The sequence below is a fragment of the Moschus berezovskii genome, chromosome 13 (genome assembly GCF_049115385.1).
Source record: "Moschus berezovskii isolate FMDL1 chromosome 13, NW_MosBer_1.0, whole genome shotgun sequence".
NCBI lineage: Eukaryota > Metazoa > Chordata > Mammalia > Artiodactyla > Moschidae > Moschus > Moschus berezovskii.
The window spans coordinates 75,987,882-76,008,851 of NC_142472.1; the positions used below are offsets into that span (position 1 = coordinate 75,987,882).

Genomic DNA, 20,970 nt, shown 5'->3' on the forward strand with positions numbered 1-20,970 from the left:
GTCCATGGGGTGGCAAAGAATCAGACACAACTGAGCGACTTTCACTTTTTTTTTTTAAATTTTATTAGTAAAGTGTAATAAGTGAAATTGAATTTTTGGAGGACTTTATAAAGTTTCCAGGTTGTTCTGAATATCTGATAATTTTGTGTATTACTTTCAGTAAGCTATGTAAAAATTTGATGAGGAAACTTCTCTTTTAAATGTAGCCTTAATGTGATTTTTGTTTTCAGTTCCTCAAACACTATTTAGAGGACTTGGAGAGGCTGTGAAACAATAAAATGTCAGAACTAAAATAGATCTTCAAAATTATCAGATCGTTAGATTCTCCCAGTATTTTACAAAAAAGGGAAACTGAAATCCCATGGTGATGTGAAGTAACTTGCTGTTCACAGTCACAGTTGGTTACAGAAACTGTATGATACAGTTTCTGCCCTCAAATGGATAACTGGTTTATAAATGGAGACACAGAGTTGTACAAACTTAACTGCAATACAAAATGGACTGTTCTAGGCAATGGGAGAAGCACTGCTTTTCTTAAACAGCAGTCTCCTATCACCCCTAAACTCTTTTCTTGACCTGTTCACAACAAAATTACTTTCTGTCTTTAGTTTCTCACCTCTCATTCTCTGCTAAACTCTCACCTGATATTTTGCTTGTTTTTTTTTTTATTTTTTATTTTAACCTCTATCACACCATGAAAATTCTTTCAAAATCAGCAATGGTGTCTGTGTTGCTAAATCAACTGTCATTTTCCTTTCAGATCTCATCGTGTTTGATCTGTTGTCAGCCTTTGGCACAGTTTCTTCCTCCTGGAAACACTGCTACTCAGATATCAGGGTAGTACCACATTTGCCTTATTTTCCTGCTGTGTTGCTGTGTACTCCTTTTCAAAAAGTCTTCTTTGCTATTTCCACCTCATCCCCGCTACTTCTAAATAGTACAATGTCCCAGAGTCTGTCATCGTTACCTTTTATATCTGTACCTTTCATACCATATATGTTAATGACTCCCAAATATATATACCTAACCCAGACCTCTGCCCCAGGCTCCAGGACTGTATTCAGCTCCGTGACAGTATACCCGTTTTGACATTTTTACTTGGATCGCTAATAAGCTTGTCACACTCTATGTGTTTCATAACTCCTGATCTCTTCCTACCCCAAATCGTCACCATTTGTGTTCAGCAATTCCTGATACTCCCTTACTCCAAACCTGTCAGTTTTGGCAACTGCAGTCTTCCAGTTGCCTAAAATTGAATTTTGAAGCCTTCCCCCTCCTCCATCCCCCAAAACCCACTTTTGTCCATTAAAAAATCTTACTGGGTATTCCTTAGAAACATACCCATAATTTAATCGTATCTTCCTCTTCTGCCTCCTCTGTCTAAGTCATTGTCATCTTTTCTGCTATTGCATAAGCTTCTCTTTCTTCCATCCTTTGCAGTCTTTTTTCAACACAGCAGTCAAGTCTTATGACTCAGCTACTCAAAACTCTCCAGCTGAAGTCTAAACAGTGAGGTTCTCCCTTAGTTTCTAGTACTCTTCCTCCTCCTGTTAACTCTCTTCCTTGTTTTCTCTTCGTGAACCACACTGGCCTTCTTGGTTTCCTAAAACGTATCAGGATAGCTCCTTGTTTGTCTTTGCATGGGCTTTTTTTCTGCTTGGAATGTTCTTCCTTAGGTATGGCTAGAGGTCTCTACTTAGAAGTGATCTGGCAAAGGGAAGTTTTTCCTCACTAGCTGTCTAAACTGTCATATTCTTCTCAGTGCTATATTATTTTTTTCTAATTTGTCCTTATCACTAACATACTATACATTTTATTTGTATCTTTTCTTTATAATCACCATACTGTATATTTAGTTCATAACATTCCTCTCTTTCTAGCTAGAATGTAAGTACTGTGTGAGTGGAAATCATTTATCAACTAGGTGTCTTTCTTCACTGCTATATAGAAAGGGAGCAGTGCCGGGCATGTAGTAGGAGCTCAGTGAATATTTGCTGATGAATGAGTGCCTAAGAGTGCCTCACATCTGTTACTAACTTGACATTGCTCAAGTCGCTTCTTCCTGTAGCCCTCCTTTGTGTATGTGTGTGCTCAGTCATGACCGACTCTTTGTGACCAGTAGACCTCCTTTCCCTACTTTTAAATGAGACTGGATTGTATTGGTGTTACAGAAGGCAAATGCAGTAGTAAGGTTCTGTGAAGACTTTTATAAGAATTCAGCTACTTAGCAGGAAAGTTTAAAAACCACTGGACTGAAAAGAGGATCTCTCAAGTTCTCCTTCAGCCTCGTGGTCAGTTCTTGTGATAATAATTGTAAGTGGAGCAACACGGGGGAACTGTCATGCAGAAAAGGCATTTGAACTGAGACTGTGAAGGATGGATGAGTAGGCAGAGATAAGGGAAAGGGTAGGAAGTAAGGCAAGTGCTTTCCAAGCTTAGGGAAGGCAAACAAACAGGAATGGAGCAATCCAGAAGGTTTCAGTAAGGCTGGAGTGTGTGTGTGCGCAAGTGAAGGGGGAGGGGGAGGCCAGAGGGAGGGAAGGACAGAGAAAAAAAGAGCCCCACGAGAGACAGTGGGGAGGTGGAGAGAGGGGAGGACAGCGCCGGAAACAGGTGATTGAGGTCACAGTGTGAGAACTTTGAACACCGGGATAGGTAGTCCAGCTTTCTGCCTGCAGGGAATCAAAGTTGGTTTTTCAGCCATGAGTGATCATCACATCACTCACAGAGCTGTTCTTCAGGAAGATTTCCCTGACAGTAGTGAAAGGTGAATTGAAAGTAGACAGTTGGTGGTAGAGAAAGGGACAGTTAGGATTTTGTTGACATGCTATTTTCCCTTGATGTTACTTTTACCTGAAGAGTAGCACAGGAGGAACTGGAGTCTCACTCTAATCTCAGATTAAAAAATAGAAGATTTCCTCTCCACAACATTTGGAGATTGCTGAGTAGCAGGGTGACCGAGTGGCTGCTGGGTGAAGAGCACCGCCTGCATTGGGTCTAGGGCTGCATAGCAGCCGAACCGTGGCTCCGCCCATACCGCTGATTCTGCTTCTGGGGAGTAGGCCTGTGTCTTCACAAACTAGGTAATCTGGAGGTGCGTCCCTGGTTACAATCCACTGAGGTGGAAGATATATTGTCTGTAATACTGAATTTTAAATTGTAAGAGATACAATTTCATATGATACGAAACTTGAGATTGCAGTTAGCCTGTTACCTGGAAGCATCATAGAGAATATAATTGTACAGTTAAATCTTGGTTATTTTTGACAAGAAAGGGAAATCTAACCCCCAAAGTAGTGCCTACAGTAGAATCTGGTGACATAGTTATATGAATTCAGCTGTATCGAATCATGGATCAAAGTGTCTACTGATGGATGAAGGGATAAGGTAGAGGTGTTGTGTGTGGCTGAGATAGTACTCATGTCTCTGAGTCTCTGCTATGTGTTGGACCGTGTCCTTTTCTTTTTTTGACAGAAAAGCAGGCTTTATTAGTGGGCACGAGTAAGGAGGGGACCGCACCAAGGCTCTCATGACTACAGGGCCCACCATTTGTCCAGAGGGCCTCGATTAGGGATGTATTTGACTCCACCGCCATCCAGGATGAGCCGTTTCTGCAGCCATGTCTTCAAATTCATCTCCATTAAACTTAGTAAATCCCCACTTCTTGGAGATATGTGTCTTCTGGTGGCCAGGGAACTTCAACTTGGCCCAGCGGAGGCCCTCAATCATATGCTCTTTATTCTGCAGCTTAGTGAGGATGGACCTTATGACTTGACCAATGTGGACCCTGGCCACTGTGCCCTGGGGCTTTACAAAGCACCACATATATCCCTATCTGGAGCATAGGTTGGGAACCCCATGCCAGTCACGAATGTCCACTGAAAAGGACTGTCTCCAGGGTCCCTTAGGGCAACCTGCACGTGTATACACACTGAGGAGGGTTCTGTGTGTGGCCACGGCACACTGGATCCCCGTGGGGACCAAACATAGTCCACTTAATTGGCTGCAAATGGACCCTGGCTTAGTGGTAGGAATGCAGTAATGAGCAAAGCCAGACGCAGCTGTGGCCCTTTCGCCTTCACCGTGCCTGTGAGAACACACAGACACTTGACCAGGAGAACATTCTTGTGGATGAGTCCTGGTAATCTGTGCAGAACTGGGAAGGGGGCCTTGGTTTAACAAATCTAGTGATAGATAATAGAGAATTAACTATGTTTTACATTTAAGCTCACATTTGGGAATGCTACACATTGCTCAGAACCTAGCATTACCCTTCGAGAGGCGTTAGCATCAACAAAACTAATGCTGTCCCCCTGAAAGATTTGTCTAACACTGAATCTCAGTCTGTAAATTTTTATTTTTATTTAAAAATAATAGAGAAGAGTGATTTTGGTCTTTTGTCATTTTAATGGTTTGATCTTCTCTTCTTCTATCTCTGAATGGAAGCGTGTTAGCTGCTTGCCCAGAAAGATTCAAACCATACCTTTTTTTTTAAAGCCCAGGTTTCCTAGGTATGAAACTTAAGACTGTTCTGTATTTTTATATACTTGAAGTTCTTAAATTTGAGGTCAAGGAGAAGAGGTAAAATTAAAAAGGAAGAAGAGAGTGCTTGCTTACACGGTAAATTCTTTTCATGAGTTCCATCTTGAAATAAACAGTGTCTTAACTTTAGTTGGCATTTAATAAATTCATTCAGTAGAAATCTTTCTCAGCTAATAGTTCAAATATGAATGTTGGCAATTCCCCCAGGTGTGACAACTCTATATTTAAGATACATACTGACTTTGATATATATATCTAATTTTAGAAATAAACATACGCACAGTATATATAGGTACATTATATTTCCATCACAAATCTGAGATGCCACATTTTATTTACATACAAATTTAGAGATCTAAAGTTTGTCTTCCTGAAGTAGTTAATACTGGTTGCTTCTACTAAGAAGCATAGTGATAGCAGCTAATATTTATGAAGTCATGAAGCACCTGGTACTGTATTAATCACTGTAGTACCCATGAACTGGATTTCTTTTTAAAGTCCGGTTTATTGATGTATAGTTTATAATACTATATAGTTTGCCCTACTTAGTTATATAGTTCTGTGATTTTTGACAGGTACAGGTCTTATAATCAATAACACAACCAACCATACGAGGTATTTCCATTACCCCAAACAGTTCCCTTGTTCTTCTTTGTAGTCAACCCACTCCCCTCATTCCCAGTCCCTGGCAACCACTGATAGGATTTCTTCTGCCTGTATTGCCTTTTTGAGAATGTCATATAAATGGAATCATACAGTATGCATTTTGAGTTTGGTTTATTTAATTTAGCCTAACGCCTTTAGATTCGTCCATATTGTATCATCATCAGGTGTAGAAGTTCATACCTTTTTATTGCTGATAGCATTCCATTGTATGGATATATTATTGTTTAGTTGCTCAGTCGTGTCTGACTCTTTGTGATCCCATGGACCGTAGCCTGCCAGGCTTCTCTGTCCATGGAAATTTCCAGGCTAGGATACTGGCGTAGGTTGCCATTTCCTCCTTCAGGGAATCCTCCTGACTCGGATTGAACCCATGTCTCCTGTACTGGCAGGTGATTCTTTATTGCTGAGCCACCACGGAAGCTCTTGTATGGATATACCACATGTTTATTTGTTCACCAGTTGGTGGACATTTGCATTTCCAGTATTTGGTGATAATATTTATGTAGAAGCATATATATATATTTCTCTTGGGTAAATATCTAGGAGTGGGACAGCAGGATTATATGATAAGTATATGTTTAACTGTATAAGAAATTGCTAAAGTGAAAGTGGAAGTCTCTCAGTTGTATCCGACTCTTTGCGACCCCATAGACTTTACAGTCGGTGGACTTCTCCAGGCCAGAATACTGGAGTGGGTAGCCTTTCCCTTTTCCAGGGGATCTTGCCAATCCAGGGATCGAACCCAGGTCTCCCACATTACAGGCAGATTCTTTACCAGCTGAGCCACCAGGGAAGCCCTAAATTAGAAATTGCTAAATGGTTTTCCAGATAGGCATTCCCACCAACAGTGTATGAGAGTGTAGTTGTTCCGTATCCTTACCAGCCCTTGGTACTGTAGGTGGTGGTGGTGTTTTTAATATACTCTAATGGGTGTAGTGGTCCTGTGACTTTAATTTGCTCTTCTCTATTGAGTAATGATGTTGAGCTCTTTTCTGTTCTTACTTACCATCTGTGTCTCTTCTTTTTGAAGTATCTGTTCAAATCGTTTGAGCATTTAGAAAGTTGATTTGTTTTCTTATTTTTGAGTTGTGAAAGTTCTTTACGTGTTCCAAATAGTAGTATATGAACTGACTCTAATTCTCACAATAATTCTTTGAGGTGGGTACTGTTACTCTAAATTATATATAAAAAAGTTTAGGCACAGGTTTTAGTAATTTCCCAGGATTTCACAGCTAATAGGAAGCAGAGCTGGTATTGGATCCCATCCTGTGCTAAACTGTTTGCCAGTTTTTTTTTTTTTTTTTTGGCTGAGCTTGATTATGGGAGGTTGTGAATAGAACCGGGATCCAATTCCTGTAGGTGGTAAAATAATGGTTATAGAGACACCCCTGAACAAAGCGGCAGTATATTACAGTAGCAACTCTGCATCGCCTCTTTGGGAACAGCTGTTTGTTTCCGTTGAAAAAAGTTAATTATTTTTACTGTACGTCTCTTCTACTGGTGGCCAAAAGTACTTCTTCTAAATTACAGTCCAAGTATCTGCCATTATCAGGTAATGAAGTACTGTATATAAATGGATTTTCTGAGCAGCAGCAGTTTACCGTTTTATGTATCTATGCTTCATAAAAATGTTTATGCATTTGATGTTGATCATTTGTTTTTTTAAAACCTTTATTAATGCTGACTTCTAGGCGCTCACTCTTTGGTGATGTCCTCGGATATCCTAAATATCCTCTGACATTTCAGAGTGGCTTCAGACCCTGGTACTCTTTGTTTTATATTTATTTTATATTGGGGTATGGCTGATTAACGATGTGGGATTGTTTCAGATGCACAACAAAGGGACTCAGCCATCCATATTCATGTATCCATTTTCCTGTTCAGGCTGCTAGGTAACATCCAGCAGAGGGAGTTCCATGTGCCATACAGTGGTCCTTGTTGCCTGTCCATGTTAAAATAGCAGTGTGTACATGCCCATCGCAAACTCCCTAGCTTTCCCAGGCTCCAGTACTTTTAAAGTTACATTTGTAAAAACCTTCTCTTATTACCCCCTCTGCCACTTGTTGGTTCTGAAATCATCCTTTCACTAGTCCCTCTTTCACCATTTATAATTCAGTTGGCTGAAAGATAATCAAATTAGGCTTGTGTGGATATTATCTAAGATAAATTTTAACTCTGGGAAACAGCTTGGGGATTTTCCAAGTGAAAATCTCCCGTGACTCCTCAGAAGACCTCTCTTGGTGTTTGGGTTCCAAAGAGTCCTTCTGGATAAATGAGCTGTAAATCAAGTCAGGTATGACATTTGATAGTAGAACATGTGATGCATTTTTCTTTTTAGCCTAACTTTTATTAATAATTTATTAAATCGTGGAGATTATTTTATTAAAAAGATTAGTCAGGCAGTGTTCAGTGACATGGAATAAACAGGCACTTAGTGGGCAGAAAGTTGGTTCACAGTCATTATGTTTTGTAGCAGTTTACAAAGTTCCTAAGTCAGTGACAGCTTGTCCCCTCAGCTGTGCCTCTAGTAGGGCAGAATGATTACTTCCAAGTAATTAACTGAGGGGCGGAGACCTTGCTAAATCCTATTTATTTTTTGTAAAAGATTAGGATGAAGGCTAGCCAGTGAGCTGCTCTTTTAAAGTACTTTTGGAAGTGCTTAATGCTTTCAAACCATTCTGATCATTTTAAGCTCTTAGAAAAAATTAATATATATGCAGCCAGGGACAGGGTAAATATCTGTAGTGACTGCAGTTTCAGCTGCTTGGGCACCTTGTCAGATGGACAGGGACTTGGAGAGTAAAACTTCACTGGCCACATATTGACATCCTGGTGCTCTCCAGGGCACACCATGGTTGGCTTTTATTTGTGGACAGTTCTGTTTGAAAGGTAAAGAGAACTGTGGCTATCACTTGGAAGCAGTAGAGTTATGAACCACGATCGTATTGATAATCTGATTCAAATAGGGTTTCATCAAACTTGCAGTTTTATTTAAAATCATTTTGCTGTATTGGACTTTAGTTCCTTTCTAACCCCAAGTTTACTTTTTTTAGTCTGAAAAACAAATTAGTAATTCACACTTATTTTTCCACTGAACTTTGAATTTTCTAGTGGATTTTATCTGTTTAGCGAATTTATAAACCTGCATCTGGTATTGCAGTGTGCTGGCTTTTCCAGATTACATAGCAATATACCTTTTATATAAGAGTTAATGAGTAGCCAGGTTAGGCTTCCCGGGCCATTGTTACATTCAAAGCCAGAAAGTTTGCTGTCTCCCTTCCATGCCCTCCCCTGCTTTTTTTCCCTTTCATTTTTATATTTAATTGCTATATTAAAATAACTTTTAAAAGTTGTGATTTGTATTTCTTTTTAAACAGCATGCAGGTTTTTCATTTTGCTTCCTTATAGATTCTGATTCTGTTTCATTGTGAATTTTAAATTATGGTAATTAACCTGGGCTGAGTAATAGTTTAATCAAGGGAGATCTGGCTGCTTGGCTCCTCTCCCCCTTTTCCATCTCTCTGCCCCGTTTTTACCTGTGGATTTGCATGTTTGACCTAGCAGAGTAACTGGGTCCACAGCAACATGGGCGTGCCTCCCTCAGAAACACTCAGTTTCACGTATGACTCATAAGCTGAAGCACAGACACCACTTCCCCAATCTACAGGAGCCATTTTAACAGCACAAAACTTGCCGGATAGCTTTTTACTTTCCAGTCTAAAGGACAGTATCTAAAGAGAACGAGACTATTGGAAGGTAACTCGTTAAGATTTTGCGTGTCTGCTTCTGGCTGTTTCCTGGGCTGATGAACGGGGAGGGTGCTTCTTACCTGTCGAAGAACATGGCTGAATGTGTTCTTTAACTCTTTGGAAAAAATGTGTGTCGGCAGTCTCATGCCTGATTGCACTTTACTACTAGGGGGAAACAAAGCATTCAAATTGTGGAAACTTTGAGATCTTCTTGATGAAGCAGTTTTTTAATTTTCTGTGATTTCTCTTCCCCCTCTGTGTGACTTGAGAATAAAGGAGACTTTTCTTGATTTTTTTTTTACACCACAAGGGAAACGAGGTCAAATTCTAATTTTTAAAAATGTAACTGTATTTGTGAGGGTGTCCTGTAAGTTACAATTAAGCAAACTGTATTATTCATGTGTGATTTGAGTGTTAAGGAAGAAGTTGAAGGGCGATGGTTTTGTTTTGGCATTTTAGTTAAGGGGAAGTTTGTAGACAACTCAGTCATAGGTATTGCTCACTGACTGTAATATTCTGTGTAATATATTTTTTGTTTCTTTAAAGTTAATGAAATTTATACTAAACATTTAATTTTGAAACTGAATGTAAGTTTGGATAAAATGCACGGTCATTTAGATAACAAGTTAAGGTGATTATTAAAGAGGAAGACAGGCTAGAATGATTCATTTACAGTTAGGAAAAAATAATAAAGTTTTATAATTCACACTAGAAATTTGTTCAGAATAGCAACCTTAGAAGCATAACTAGTTTCTGAGGAAATATAGTATTTTGATTTGTGTTTAAAAAAGGAATGTTGCCTTCCATCTTTACAACTGTTCTTAAAATTTGCTTGTTTTGAATTTAAAAACTAAGAAAAGATTACTTAGTCTTTTCCTGAAATAGTTCTCATTATGGAAATTAGGAGATTTTGTCAAGTGTATAAAGTGTCCCTTCAAGTTCTAGGTGCTCTGAGAAACTGGATGCAGCAGTATATTAAAAAGTTATTTTGTGACACTAAAATTTGAATGAAAGTAAAGTTTGAATATGCAGTGATTCCAAGTACAGTTTTCAGAAATCAAACTTGGCAAGTTATTTATTGTTGACTGTGATGATATTTAGCTAGTTCATCGAGGATTCGCTGTTAATAACTTTTATAAGTGACTGAAGGCCTGTCAGATGAAAGGGAAGATAGAAAGGCAGTCAATTATTATTTCTTACTCTTTGAAAAGATTGTTCCTGTTATCAGATCTCAATTGACAAGCATAAGCAGACATTTTACCAGTTTAGCTATGAGCCATTTGCTATCATCTTTGTTTGCATATTGCTGGTTTAGTCAGCTTTTGAGTAAGCAGAAGCTGTATTTACTTCTGGTCTGCTCTGTGTGAAAAATTTAATGAAACTTTTGCCTTTCTTTCTTTTTTTTGAGTTTTTAAGGCCAGTGACCCACAGAGAAAAATCAAGGGGCACACAAATGAGCAAATAATTAAGATTTAATTTATTAAACTAGAAGAATTTAGTATATTAAAATTAAGACACCATTGCAATTGAAATAAAAATAAATACGAATTGTATATTTTGGTTTCTTGTTATGTGGAGAAGACTGAAGTGGGGCTTCAAGGAGAGGGAGGAAAAAAAAAACAATGGCAAACCAGTATGACTTATTATGTAGTCCCCTTCCCACCCTTTTCCTTTCATAAAGTTGAATAGAAGTTAAAGTGAGTCATCAGAATTAAACTGAGAATGACCGGTTTGAAGAACTTTGCATTAAAAGACTGAAGATCCTTCGGCTGCCTCACTTTTAAAGTTGAGGAGACCGTGGCCCAGAGAGGTCTTGTGACTTGCTCAAGGTTAGGTCGTGCTGGGCTGCAGGCCTTCCATTCTGGAGCTGCTCAGTGTAGCCCCCCCTAACAAGTGATGCTTTGTTTGAAATGGCCTGTGTTGCCTCAGGAGTGAATAAAATCTTACATTAAGTTCCTTGGTGATGATTTTGGTGATAAGGTACGACCAAATGAGTTAACTAATGATTTTGAAAATTTGTTCAGACTGGTTTCCTTTTTTCATCAGAGAGAGGATGAGGCATTTGTTTAATTTCTACAGCAGCTTTTTTCTCACTATTAGAATTTTTTCATAGTTGAAGCATTGTGACATTACCTGTTTAAGATGGGCCTAAGGAAGATGGGAATTTGCTTTGAACTCCTAGATATGAAGACAGATTTATTTCCACTTTAATCTTACCTCATCTTCTTTTGGTAGGGCAAATACTGTTTCATATGATGCCTTGTTCTATTAAAGTGTGTGTAAAACTGCATGTGTTTGCAAAACCTGGAGGTCTGGAGGTCTCTAAACTCTAACATAAGTATAATCTTGAATTTAACCCTCCCATAAGTAATAATCTCATTCCATCTGTTGTACCTTCTTCTTTGAAAGTTTACTTCACATACCAGGCACTTGATTCTTAGAACTGTCTGGGGAATACAGAATCTTTGTCTATTAACTTTTTGATATGTTTTATTGTGGTGGTTAAAATTTACCTTAGATCTGCCTTTCTTTAAGTCTGAAATCTGGATTTTCAAATTGCTTTTCATATGACTGTTGAATCTCTTAAATTTCTGAGTCCCCTAACCTAATTCAGTATCAAATTTTCCACAGTGTGGTGGTCATCATTGTCCTAAACAATAAACAGGGCACACAAGTCTACAAAACCTGGGCTGTATTCTCACAAACTTAGAGTCTTACCGAGAAAATAGGGTGTGGTAACATATGTGAAATAAATAAAGAATGGAACAAAGCCACTAAGTTATTAAATTTAGGTTCAGATTGCTTGCCTAGGGGTGAAAGATGACCAAAACTTAAAATGGGCATGAAAGGTCTATGAGTCTTTAGGAGTATTGAAGAAAGAGTAGCATTTGTACAGGTTTGGAAGAGTATCTTCAGTAAGAGTAAGAATGTATGCTGCTGCTGCTAAGTTGCTTCAGTCGTGTCCGACTCTGTGCGACCCCATAGACGGCAGCCCACCAGGCTCCCCCGTCCCTGGGATTCTCCAGGTGAGAACACTGGAGTGGGTTGCCATTTCCTTCTCCAATGCATGAAAGTGAAAAGTGAAGGTGAAGATGCTCAGTCGTGTCCGACTCTTAGCGACCCCATGGACTGCAGCCTACCAGGCTCCTCCGTCCATGGGATTTTCCCATAAGAGAAACAAATACAGCATATTAACACATATATATGGAATCTAGAAAAATGGTCTTGATGAAACTGTTTGCAGAGAGGAAATGGAGACCCCGACGTCGAGAATGGACTTGCAGACACAATGGGGGAGGGAGAGAGTGGGGCCGAGGGAGAGAGGCATCGGTACATGTCCACTATTGGTGTAAGGTGGGAAGCTGATGAGAAGGGGCCGAGTAGCGCAGGGAGCCTGGCGCGCTCTGCCTGCCTGGATGGGTGGGGTGGGGTGGGGCAGGCTGGGGGGGAGGGGATATGTGGATAATTGTGGCTGTATAATTATGCAATAATTCGCAGTATTGTATGGCAGAAACCAACACATTACACCAGCATTAAACCAAACATTTAAAACACCAAAATTAAAGAATAAGAATGTAAATTCTTAGAGAGCAGAGGTGTTTTATTCTGTTTCTCCATCTTTTTCAACCTTTGACAGAGTATCAGGCACAAGTGTACAGGCGTTACTGTTACATTTGCTGCATTAAACCCTTGGCTACTCAGCTGGGCAGGACCTGCTATAGTGGTAGCAGACCTTTAAAGGACATGTGGCCCTTAGCTTAATCTCTGATGCATACACAATGTAACCACCGAAATAATTAACACCTGCCTGGTAATATGCTACATTTAAAGTAGTAATTTTTGACCTTTGTTGTAACAGGGAATCACCTGGTTTCAACTTAGAGATTTTGGTTTATTAGGCCCTGGGGTTTGGCTTATCCATCTGCAATTTTAATAAGTACCCTAGATGACTTTCTCAGAGAGTTTGCAGGTTTAAGAGCTGTGAAGAGTGATTAATCAGTTACTTAGCATTTTAATATCTGAATTTTTAAGGAACAGTGGTATTTGGAAACCCACAGACTCTAGTAAGTATTAATAAGAAAAATGACTAGGAATTACTTAGCCTCATCTCCCTGCCCCATTGCTCCCTTTCTCTATTGGTTTTTTGCTGGGCTTTGTCTTTCAGTGTTGTGGCTCTTCCTGTGTCCTTTCCTCTAATTCTGCTTTTCTTCCTCTGGCTGTCCACTCACAGTCGTCTTGACCATTATATAATTAATCTAATTATTTTTGTTTTTCAGGTGTAATTAGCCTCTTTATCTCTCAGTGAACCATCACTCTCCCAATGTTAGTATTTGTTTTTTTTTTTAGTTCCCTTTGGTGCCTCATGGTAACTCTCCATTCCCTTTTCCTTGGGGTAGGTAAGGCAAAAAAAAAATAAAGTCCCTTCCTGATGTGGGGTAACATTTACAGTCTTTGAAAACCCTTCTTTCCTCGGAGACACTGTTATTGTTTGTTATTGTTTGAGTCTGGGAGGGAGTAACTTTTTTTTTTTTTTTGCCGTGTAATACTTTAATATGGTTTTTGAAATTTCTTTGGACATTTAACTGCATAATGGATTGCATATTTGTAGGCTTTGCATGACATATTGTCTAGACTGCACTGACTCTTAAACGAGAAGAAGAGTCCCATCAGTTGAGTGGTCTGAATGTAATTTTGCCTCCATCAGTTGGTCAGAATATTTTGCTCCTTTGCTTAGAAGCTTCTTCTTTTAAATGGTGAGAACTAAATCAGTAATGTCATTGAGTCAACCTAATTGATTTGGGCAGTTTTCAACCCTCTGAGCAGTCTTCCTCCAGTTAGTAAAGAGGAACTCCTGATGGGAAAGTTAGTTGTCACCTCTGTCTTTGCGTCTTGTCAGTTGACCTGTGTACTAGAGTGAAAGTGGCTGTTGATCTATACTATAAATGTATAGGAATCCACCCTTTTTGAAAAGAATAGTTCCTGTGTGGTTTGCTTTGTTGGTAGAGGGGATAAATTAGGCAGCTGAGCTTTGGTTGTGTAAATTTCTGTGCAGAAACATTTTTGATTCCTTCTCTTCCAGTAATAAGTATCTGAACTAATAACCCCATTGTCATGATCAGAAAACTCTTCCTAAACTTGTCTTTTCACCTTCGTTCATTTACCCCTATGGGAATTCAGAGGCCTTTTCATTTGCCTGTTAATGCTGAGTGGCAGGGTATCAGGGGCTTCCCAGGTAGTGCTAATGGTAAAGAACCCGCCTGCCAAGGCAGGAGAAATAAGAGACGCAGATTCTATCCCTGGGTCAGGAGGACCCCCTGGAAGAGAGCATGGCACCCCAGTCTAGTATTCTTGCCTGGAGAATGGCTGGTGGACTAAGTCCATTGGGTCACAGAGTTGGACATGACTGAAGCAAATTAGCATAGCATAGCAAGATATCAGCTCTTTTTTGTCTCCATATTTTGTAGCTTGAGATTGATTGCTAGCATCAAAAAAAAAAAAAAGCACAAGTGTAAACAATATGAATGCCTTCTAGAGTTATGAAGATTGATTTAATAATTTTTATATTAAAAAGCTATCAAAGTGTTGCACATTGTTAAAAATCTAATAAAAAGCCTTTAGTGAAAAGCAGCCTCTCTCCTCTACCCCTTCCCCATCTCAGTCCTGCTGCCTAGAGGCAGCCACTTATACAAGTTTTTGATTTCTTGATTTTTCAAATTTCTATTTTCTTGGATCTATCCTTTCCCCATCTTCTACCCTATGGAATAGAAGTTCTTCAAGTTAGCAGGAACCAGTGTGACTTTAAGTGATGTCAAGTCACATAAAGGTCATAATCTATGTGGTAGATGCTCAACAATACAGTGGTCATTGTATTTGTGCAGTTGTATGGTATGGTTTTAGAAATTAAATAAAAGAAAATTGGTTATTTTCTGTGTTTTAGAAAACAGTCCTGTAAACACTGAAACTAGAAGATTTTATAATAAAACAATAAAAATGCGGTGTTGATTTAATAACTGTTAGTTTCTGTGCACCTTATTTTTTGTATCAAAATACGAAATGGAACCTGTGTGTTGTAGTAAAGCAATTCATTATCCTTTTTTCTTTAAGAAATGTGAGTGTAGGATAATGTATAAAACATATACAGTTAAATGTTATTACATAGTGTTTGCCCACGTCACAACAGCCTAGGTTAAGAAATAGAGCACGTTTATTAAGATAAAAAGCCCCAACTCTGCCCATGTTTGTTTTTCCTTAAAAATAGCTATTATTCTGGTTTTTATGTAACCCTTTCTTTATAGTTTTACCCCTTTGAACTTTACTGAAATGGATCATACCATGTATACTCTGTAGTGACTTGTTTCTTTCATTTAACTCTATGAGATTTATCTTAATTAATTTTAATTGCAGTATAGTACTGCATTGTCTGTTTGTACTGGAACGTATTTACCATCTTGTTGATGGCAGTAGATTATGTCCAGTTTGGGAACATTGTTGATGTAATTCTTGGAACATATGTGCAAGAGTTCTTTATTATATCATCACACTGAGGTATGTGAAGAGTTTACAAAGTGTATGGGGAGAATGCAAATTAAAGGTAATCTAGAGTTTTTCATTATCTTTCCTAGGAAGAGATGCTATTGATGCCTTCTTACCCATTCAGCCTCTTGCCATGGTGGTTTGCTCTTGGGGCTCAAACCTTCCAGTGTATGCTCAGTTGCTTCAGTCGTGTCCAACTCTTTGTGACCCAGTGGACTGTAGCCTGCCAGGCTGCTCTGTCCATGGGATTTTCAAGGCAAGAATACTGGAGTGGGTTGCCATTCCCTTCTCCAGGGGATCTTCCTGACCCAGGGATTAAACCTGAGTCTCCTGTATTTCCTGCATTGTAGGTAGATTCTTTATTGCTGAGCCACCAGGGAAGCTAGGACTCTAAACAAGTGGGCAGGTGGTGTCTTTAGAATAAGTTGTGGACATTTATACATTTGACCACTAAACACTCAGCAGTTTAGCATGCCTCCCATTTATTAACTAGAGTTTATTTCAAACGGTTTTGAGTAAAAATTTTTTGATAGATACATTAAAATCCCTATTACGTACATAAAAACAGTACTATCATTGATACATATGAAGTAAAGTTATAAAGTATAGGCAGTTGGGCAACAGCAATTTTAGAATGGTCAGAAGAGATTGGAGAGGGATATATGCATATTTATATTTGACTTTTTTATTCTTAAGACTCTGAAACAAATTATGGAAAAATGTTAATATAAAGCTGGGTGATGGGCATGTCATTGCATTCTTTCTTTGGTTGAACTACTTCATAGTAAATTGTGCTATGTAAGGGGTAGATTTTTTCCCCCCCACATTTATATATAACTGAGAAATAATGTTTAATTTGATGAGGACCAGAAGTTGATTTTTTAAAAAGAAGTGGTGAGTAAACTCTACATCAGTTTAAAAAAATCATCATTTCAGTGAAGGAGAAGAGCTAGATTCAGAATTAAGTTATACATAAGACTGTTTATCTGTCCCCTGTAAGTAACCAGATGGCTCTAGGCATACTTCTGATGAGTAAATGATAATTTCCAGTTGACATCCATTAACCAGTTGGAGATAATAGTTTGTTAGAAATAATTTAGCCTTTAGAATCATCACTTTCAAATATTTTTCAAAAATGCATTTTAGAACAAAGATTCTTAAAACATAATTGATATAGTGTTAATTGATATTGATAAACTTTTTTTCCCCCCAAACTTGAAACTTTTTATGTTGTATTGGGGTATAACCAATACACTAATAAACTTTTAACTGGCAAATACCTTGACTTAGACTTTTGCGTCTAACCAGATTTATTGCCATAATTAGTGTTTCGTCTTCCTTCCTGATATGTTTCATCTTGTTTCCTTAAAATTCTTACTTATAATGATAGTAATTCTTGCATCTTTAGTTATTAACTTGATATGGAATCTTTATGTAAGATTTCCAAAATTCAATAATGTGAATGTGGGATTTGCTATAAAAAGTGAAACGTAGACCTTTCTTTCATAGTCATCCCCTGGCACAAGCTCTCTCTTTTTTTAATTGGGAATGAAAACACAGTGGTTTATTATCAAAGAAATGCAGGCCCTGGGTAAACACAACTTTGCATATGTGTCCATAGCGGGGGAAGAAAGAAATCAAAGTTTTCATTAAGTTCTCAGAATAGCAGATTGCCCTGGCTGTCTCTATTGTAGTAGCAGGAACACAGAGAAACAAATGGAAGAAGTCATAGGATTTATGTAACTGGAAGGGTTCTCATAAGTCATGCAATTCAGGGGTCTCCTGGATTTTTTTTTTTTACTTTTCCTCCTATATAATTTACCCATTCACTCAACAATTGTTTATTGCCTGTAGTATTCTTGATGCTGGGGAATACAGCAGCCAGAGATTTTCTTACTGCAGTGTAGAAGATAGCCATACCGATGGAACCAATGCAGTGTGTAGCGGTGTGTAGACTGCACCTTTCACGCAAGCTAGAAAGGGACTGCTGGGCTTAGACCCCCGAACTTCTTGTTAAGATCTCTACACATGGCATTCTGGGGTGCGCTGCCTTTGCTCTGCAGAAGGTCGGAACATGTTGTGAGCAGCATCACTGAAGATGGGCTGCTTTGTGTGTCTAAGATATTTCTCTTTGTTGTAGTGGAAGCCAAAAATCATGACTTATCTTTCTTTGCTAATAATATTTTTCTAAGCACTAAGTCCTTGCACATGTTTAAAATTCCTTTCCAAGCAACCTTTGTGTTTATTCAGAATTTTATGTCTTAAAGAAGCTTGCTAAAGTATGCTGGAAGAAGATATACAGTATTATACTATTTATGTAAGGTTTAACATATACCACACAAAACGCACATATATATTAAAGCGTGAAGAAGAAGAATGTGAAGATTTTAGATTTAAATTAGAATTAATCAGAATTAAAGTTATATGTGTTTTAGTTTCAGAGACAGTTAAGACAATTTGTATTTAGAAACAGAAGATTTGTGTAAGTTATTTGTTTATTCAAAATACTTTATGGTATAAACTGTTAAAACTGGGTATTATATTTGATCCTTTTGTCTATGGACCAGAGACAGATATGTGGTTGTTATGGGATAATTTATAACCTGTTAGTCTTAGAAATAAACTGAAAGGAAGATGTACTGTTCATCTGCACTTGGTAGAATAGAACAGTTGCCTGCCTTTGTTAGCAAATGATTGTCAAGAAGGTGGTACACTCTAGGTTCTCTGCAGATGTCCTGAGACTTTTCTCACCATTTAGAGTAGTTTGAGGGTGTCCCAGGTGGCACAATGGTAAAGAATCTTCCTGCCAATGCAGGGGATGCAGGAAACTCAGGTTTGATCTCTTTAGTCGGGAAGATCCCCTGGAATAGGAAACGGCAACCCCTCCAGTATTGTTGCCTTGGAAATCCTGTGGACAGAGGAGCCTGCATGGCTACAGTTCATGGGATGGCAAAAAGTTGGATGTGACTGAGCACCCTCACACAGGGTGGATTGACAAAGCAACAGAGCCACAGGCTGTGGGAAGGGAGCTAATGTGTAAGGAAACGGACACTTCCCTTAAGGTTCAGGGAGCATGTATTTCCTAGATACTGGGGACAGTTGAGGGTAATACACTTACAAGTAAGAACAGAAATATACTAAAGATGTGCTGGGAAGGCACTGGTAACTCTTAAACTGTTGAAAAGTATAAATTAGCTATTTTCATTGAAAAATACTGAATAAAAACGCAGTTGTTATCCAAGATACTCATTTAAGAAATGTTACTTACTTTAGGAGCGTGCTGCCATGCTTAAAGTTGATTATTATGTGTATATTAAATTCTCTTAAAGAAAAAAACACAAGATGAGCTTACTTGCAGTAAAATATTGAGTCATTGGGGACACGGACCTAGAGATAAATAACACTATTGCCTGGTGAAATTATGGTTGCAGTAGCTTATAGATTAGGTGAGAATTGACCATTCTGGATGGAAAAGATGACTGTATTGTAGGTTTTTATGGAATATGAGGCATGTGAGTGATGAATTGCAGTGACTCTTAGGAATTATTCACTGGGGAGGCAGCTAGGCCTGATGAGAAGTGACCATCTCTGTTTTGGTTGTAATTAATTGGAAACTTGCTTAAAATGACCTACTTAAAACAGCAAGACTTTACCTATTAGGAATAGAGTTCTGTTTGGTTTGTTAACAGTAGATGGTTGAACATATGTGAATAAATGATGTGAGCCAAGAAGAGAGCAAGGGGGTAGAGATAGTTTGGTTGGCAGGGGAACACAAATGGTAATCTGGAAAAAGTGCTTACAAGAAACCATGGTAAAAATGGCCAGAGATCAAAGAGGCAAGGTATCCATACTGCTGTTTTGAGTTGACTGTTGGAAGGATTTTTGTTTTCGTTTTAAGTGGTGGTTATCGTCTATGAGAGGTGAAAGCTGAGCGGGAAGGTCTTCTGTCTAGGTGGTCAAATGTTACTCATCTAACCGGTTGGGTGAAATAGTTTGAGGGCTGTTCTGTTGTTCAGACGTTTCATTTTGTAGTCAGTCATTCTGATTTTCAAGTCTTAATTTGTAAGGTGTTTACTCCTAAAAACACTTCTTGAGAAAACTATGAATAATGAGTCTTCATGTGTGAAGTGAACTTAGATCCCCACCTCAGAATACCTTTTTATTTGTTCTGTTTTCATAAACACTCTTCACCAATTATGTCTGTATGCTTCTGGCACCAGGCTTTGATACATTTTCACGTAGACTATTGGACTGTTTATAGAACAAGACATAAAGATGTAGCAGGGAAGGCAGGAAGTGCTTGCTGTTTGTATGCCGTATCTTGCTTTCTGCTTCCTGTCAGTTAAACCACGACGAGAGGAGCAGAGACACAGATGTACAGCTGCTGCTCTAATTTCCCATTAGGGGGACATGTTAAGTATAAAGCTTGTTTCATTAAACTTTTGTCACTTGTCAGTTCTAGGCATGTCACAGGTTTGTTTTGTATTATATGGATTGTGTGGATCACAGTTAGATAGAGAAAATATGAAAATGTGTTTACTTTTTGTGAAATTTTTGTAGGTCATAAAAAACTGGCCTTCAGTATGAATTGATAAGCTAATATGTTGGTCTCAAATTTTGATACGCATTCTTTTTTTTTTTTTTGTATTTTAGCGTATCGATATTCTTTAAAACTTTTAGAGCACTTGATGGTTTACAAAGTAAAATCTTAGTAGGTACAACTTTTAAGATGATGAAAGAAAGGTCACAGAGGTTGACTTACCCAAGGAAATAAAGTTATTTAATGGCAGTACTAGGATTTGAACACAGGTCTTCTGATGCCAGATCCTGCGTGCTTTTAGGAAAAAGCTTGTTTTCATTAAATTCCCATTTCATCTTTATTCAGTTTTCATCTTTATTCAGATTTAAGCTTTTAGGTTTACCTTAGCTCCTTCTGTGTGGGATATCCCCCCAGCAAATAATTCCTGAATAACATGGGAAAATAAGTTTTCTATCTAATTCTGCTGCATCTTTGGTCTTTGCTGATAGACTGATTGCCCATAATGTCTTAGCTACTTGTTTCTTTCCTGTCCACCCTTACCCACCAGTGTCTAGCAGGTAGGTCCCTAGCGAGTCCTTGTGAAATAAATAAAAGAATGTGGATAGTACTAATATGACTTCTGAAGGCTGCTGAGTATATAGGAGAAGACAATACAGGGAAAGTTTACTCTTTTCCTTGAAGTGTTTATATTTGTGAAGGGAATGCTTAAAAAAAAAAACTCCCCAATAAACCTTTTGTTAGTCGCTCAGTCGTGTCCGACTCTCTGCGACCCCATGGACTACAGCTTACCAGGCTCCTCTGTCCATGGGGATTCTCCAAGCAAGAACACTGGAGTGCCTTTTAGTTGTTGTTAAATTTCAATTAACTCAAAAGTCAAATTAAAAGTTAAAGTGAAATAGTGGCCTTGAGGTTTGCCTGTAAGAAGCTGGCCGTTGGATT

The 20,970-nt window shown here is 38.4% G+C and overlaps 1 protein-coding gene and 1 pseudogene across 2 annotated transcripts in view; one reads left to right on the plus strand and one right to left on the minus strand.

Moving 5' to 3' along the window:
* ELF1 (E74 like ETS transcription factor 1) overlaps positions 1 to 20,970 on the plus strand; it is a 117,802-nt gene that overhangs the window by 23,646 nt on the left and 73,186 nt on the right. The window contains exon 1 of one of the 2 annotated variants that reach the window (XM_055426016.2): positions 8,628 to 8,964. The exons of the other annotated variant lie outside the window; for it this stretch is intronic. The gene's annotated coding sequence lies outside the window, so the exon portion shown is untranslated. Of the gene's footprint in view, positions 1 to 8,627; positions 8,965 to 20,970 lie in introns of those variants that run through there. 2 annotated transcript variants of the gene reach the window in all.
* On the minus strand, positions 3,887 to 4,009 carry LOC129556670 (small nucleolar RNA SNORA70; annotated as a pseudogene).